At 42.2% G+C, this 4,847-nt stretch overlaps 1 long non-coding RNA gene across 1 annotated transcript; it reads left to right on the top strand.

Annotated features, from left to right (window-relative positions):
- Window positions 1–401: 401 nt before the first annotated feature.
- Window positions 402–4,379, top strand: LOC134484707 (uncharacterized). Its single transcript, XR_010062391.1, has 2 exons — window positions 402–685; window positions 4,142–4,379. It is a non-coding gene; the product is annotated as an uncharacterized LOC134484707 (long non-coding RNA).
- The last annotated feature ends 468 nt before the right edge of the window (window positions 4,380–4,847 follow it).

Raw genomic sequence — 4,847 nt, 5'->3', positions numbered from 1 at the left:
TTTACATTTCAAATGTTATTCCCTTTCTAGGTTATAGGTTAACATTTTCCTAGCTCTTCCCACTCAGCTTCTATAGGGGTGTTCCTAACCCGATCCACCCCCATATTACTTTCCTTCACTGGGGGTTTAGTCTTGGGAGGACCAAAGTCTTCCCCTTCCACTGGTGCCACTACTAGGCATTCAGTGATACCAATGATTTTGGAGTCCCGGGTTAGTTCATGTATAGTCTTTGGGTAGTAGCATGTAACCACTAATGAAGACAAGACAATTCTCTAGATTTAGAGAGATGGAGTATGTAAAGGTTTCCACTGTGTCACAAGAGACTCTCCTGGAAAAGGCACTCTTGAAACTGGTCATTATAAGGAAAGCTGTTCAGCAGGTAGGACATGGAGGTTCTCAGTGACATCATCATCATTAGGTCCTTCCCGAAAAATCTCTTGTAACCTGGAGAGCCCTATCTCCTTCTGTGAGGTCAGAAGTGTTGTTGTGACACCACCTGCTTCTCAGATATTCCTTCAGTACATCTAGGGTTTGTAACTGCCCTTTAATTCAGAGTAAACAGCCATTTTTTAGGGAGAGCAAAGAGGATGAAAGGATCCAAGATGAGGAGAAGGAAGCTGCCCTTCTGTCATGGTATAAAAAAGGAAGAAATACATGGTCCACTGGAGAGCTCAGTGAATCCTGGGTAGGTTTTTAGTGGGTTCCCTGAAGAGACAGCCTTGATCTGAGTCTTCCACATATGGGAATCAGGAGCTGGGAGCCTCTCAGAAGCATCTGGACTTCCCTGTTCTTATGGTTCCTGGAAGTCAGAGTGTTTATATCATTCATTTCTTTATTCCCAAAGCCAAGGGTTGGGAAGGGCACAGTTGATTTCCTGAGAGCTCATGGACTTTACTCTTTTTGAAAAGAAGAAAAAGGTCCTAAGGAAAAAGGGAGAGACAGGAATTGTGTCCCTAGCTCAGAGAAAACTCCTCCATGGTTTGGATACCTATATTGCAGTTTGTGTCTGACACTGATATCTGGGAGAGAGAAGTGCTTCTAGTTGAGATTTCATCATCTGTCTTTCACTAGTATTACTCTGATTACCATTCCCTTACAGTAACCCTTTAGATTTCAATAGGTGAGATTAGGTAGCAGTTTCTTTTACTTCTTCCATTTTTTTTTATTTTTTGGCAAAATTCATTGCTTATTTAATTGGATATTTCTATATTTACATGTCAAATGTTATTTTCTTTCCAGTTTCCTGTCAATATGAGCCCTATCTGACCCCTCTCCCCTTCTTCTATAACCTCCCATACTGCACCTTGACATTCCCTTGAACTGGGAGTCAAACCTGGAAAGACCAAGGGCTTCTCCTTCTATTGGTGCCCAACAGGGTCATCCTCTGTTACATATGCAGTTGGAGCCATAATTCTGTCCATGCACAAAATATTGGGTTAGTACCAGAAATCTCTGGTTCTTTGGCATTGTTTTTCTTATGTAGTTGAAAGCCCCTTCAGTTCTGTTTGGAGCGACACTCTTGATGCCCTCCACTGTTGATGATATTATTATGGTTAGAATTTACTATCACTATTTTCATGGAAAATCCCCACCAAGCTGCAAAATAGTAATACACATTTGCTGGTAAAGAAAAAATAATACTATTTTAAAGTTGTCCTGCTGACTAATAATATGACAAACCTGTGACATTTCTGATACTTTGTGAACATCACCTTATTACCTGACCACACCAGTATTGTATGTTGGTCCTGGGTAAATGTTCCTTACTTTTCCCTGCCCTCTGTTACCCCTGTTATGGTATAAATTCAGCCTTGGAGGAAAATAAAATTGCCGCCCTGGTCAGACTCCTGTCTTAACGTCATTATTTGTCCCAAGAACCCTTGTCCCAATTCTATTCCAGGCACCCTCTGATCTCTCACTTACAAAAGGCACACAAGTTGCGGCTCTTTGAAGGTGTCCTGGAGGAGAAAGTCTTTCCCTATTAATAGGCTGGTCTGTCTTCTTTGTTTGTGGAAGACTTTGCTCCTTCTTGGACCTTTGGCTCCCACCCCTAACCCCCTCCCAGAGCTATTGCTGAGTGATGGGACAAGCATTCTACTCTCATCTTTTGTGACAGGACACAGAGAATAGGGCTATGGGGTCTTAAAGCACTTTGGTGCATCACAGGGACTGTGCTCCCTCCAGACCACAATTGGTTAAGAGATCAGAGGTAAGCTTGAGCAAATCTGTGTTTTGTGTTCTGTGTTACTTTCTGTTTTGTCTCGGTGTCATGTTTCGCCTTTGTTTCATGCTGACTTGTGTTGTATGCCCCGCTGTCTGAAGGGTTTGAGTCCCAACTGGAGAAGTTTTAGAGTCCACTTGGTGGTCGCTATTGGTCCTGTAAGGGGCTTATGGCTGTGACAGGTCGACTTGCTTGTTGTCACAGGCCATAGGCCCTAGAGGATGCTCTAGGAGGAGAAAGGAATATAGAGGACACTCTAGAGTCACATTGGGAGGTGGGATCAGATGTTCTGCCTCATCCCAGAAACAGCTAAGGTTAAGCTGCATTTTGGGCCAGGTATTGAAGGTAATGGGCATCTGTGGAATTCACTTATAGAATGCTTTTTCTTGGTCTTGTTTGTCTAGTTTTTTTCTTTGGTATTGTCGAGTGTCTTTTTTGCTGTTGTTTCATTTTTGGACTTGGACTGATGATAGTGTTTGAAATCATGGAACTGTTTGCTTTCTTTCTCAAGAAGTTTTACTTGGTCTACTTGGTGCTTAACTTGGAAATAATTTGCTTGAGAGAAATTGTTTTCTGCCAGGGAACCTGCCTTATCTGCTGGCCCTATTGCAAGTGAGGAGTTGGTCTTCAGCATTAAGTCACCTTCCTTGTTAGTCATCATTGACATACACAGTGCCTCTGATCCTATTCCTGCAGCAGTAGGTTCTTGCCCCTGTGGTCAAAATGCCCCAGGTTGGGAATCAGGGTAGTCCCGAAAATAGTTTCAGAAAGAGTCTGCAGCAGACTGTGAGGAACATCTTTGTGCCAGACAGAAAAGGCTTTACTCTAGGATGACAAGAGGAGAAAGTCTTAGCACCGGCTCTTCAGCTTACTCCAACTGGAGGCTGTGGCCACGGTCAGGATCAATGTTTTCTTTTTCATGGCCCTCTAACTCAGTGAGGCGGCTTGGTGAACGGCTACAACTGCAGTCCTTGGAGGGCTATACTTCTATTAAAGATCAGTACTCCAATGTTAGTAATCTATTTATTGGTTGTAAGAGTCCGGAAACCCAACACAATTGTGACCAATGCCTCAGGAATGGTAGCCGAAAGCGTCCTTAAAACCAATTGCCTGTAACTATAGTTTACTCTATGATATCTGAGGCTTCAATCGGATAACACCCCCTGGGCAAGCCCCCCTTCAATTCTCAAATGCTATTTTCTCCTGGTCTTTTGGCGCAAGGTCATCTAGCATGTATGACAGCCTGGAAGAAATTCCCCCCTTAAAGTAGACGAACCATACAATTATTTTATCAGCCACTTGGCATCTAGCACTCAGTTCTTAACCATCTCTCTATCCTTTTGTTATTAATTCTTACTGGAAGCCTAGTGTCCTTCAGAGGCTGGGTCTCTTGATAGGCAGAGCCACTGAGCTGACTCTAAGGAGCTGAGCTGAGCTCAGGACAATCAAAGTCCAGAGAGACAGCCGGTAACAAACCAGCTGCCACTCTGCTCTCATTTTTGTTTCACAGGCACAAAGCTTGTGCCTGATTATGGGCTGGCCTTTTTGCCCCAAGAAAGCTGGCCCATTTAGCTGTATGACTGAATGCTATTTGTCACCTATCTGGTTGTTCCACGTGCTCTCACCATGTCACCCACTAGCATTCTTGCCTGGCACCTCACCGCTGTTCTTAAGAATTTTATCACCCAAGACACTGTGTAATTTGACTTAAAATATATCCCATCCTGCTAATATGGATGTCCCAGATTCACATTCTGAAGGTACTAATTTTAAAACAAGGGATGGTACATTCCCCTAAGTATTAAATTGATATACTTGGGGTCTTAGAACGTTTCAATCAGAGGTTGATACAGAGATTATAATTACTTTAAAATAGTTAAAAGATACAGTGCATTCTTACTGACCTGCTTTTGGGCACAGATCCAAAGAAGGAGCCCAGCGAGGCACTTAACATGGCGTAAGGTACACACGACTTCATCTACAGCCTGCATTCCACTCAAAGGACCTGCTTCCTCAAAGAACTGCATCGCTTCAAGAAGAATGAGAAACCTAACACCCACTCCAGGACAGCTAAATTATGTATTCTTCAAAAATGCAATACCATTCATAGGATTTGACTTTTTGGATAATGCAATTATGATTGTTGCAGGAACCCAAATTGTATTGTCTATTTGATTTATTTTGAGACTTTAAAAAATGTCAATCAGCATGCTATTTTTCCTTCTATGTATCAACACATAATTTATTTTTCAGTTAATGATGCTGTACATTAATTATTTGGGGTTTGCTTATTCCTTATTGGACATGCATGGGATACCTATTTATCTCCTTGTCTTTTGCTTATATATTTTGGCCCTTGGACATTTAATCATTTATCAGCCTTGTTAAGTAACAGGGAGATAATATAACAACAAAACCTATTCACTTATATTATCATAGGCTAACTATCAATGATGCTTTGATGAGGGTCAAGTTCACCTACAAATCTCCAGCCCAGTCCAGGGAAGGACATTTTTGTTCCTCAGTCAAATGAGGCCATCATTCTTTTTTGCCTACTGTCCTGATGCCTTTGCTGAAAAACCAAAAAATTCTCACCCCTGCGTGCAGAGCTGGACAGTCATTGATG

The sequence above is a fragment of the Rattus norvegicus genome (genome assembly GCF_036323735.1).
Source record: "Rattus norvegicus strain BN/NHsdMcwi chromosome Y unlocalized genomic scaffold, GRCr8 chrY_unlocalized_32, whole genome shotgun sequence".
NCBI lineage: Eukaryota > Metazoa > Chordata > Mammalia > Rodentia > Muridae > Rattus > Rattus norvegicus.
This window is presented reverse-complemented; position numbering and strand designations above follow the sequence as displayed.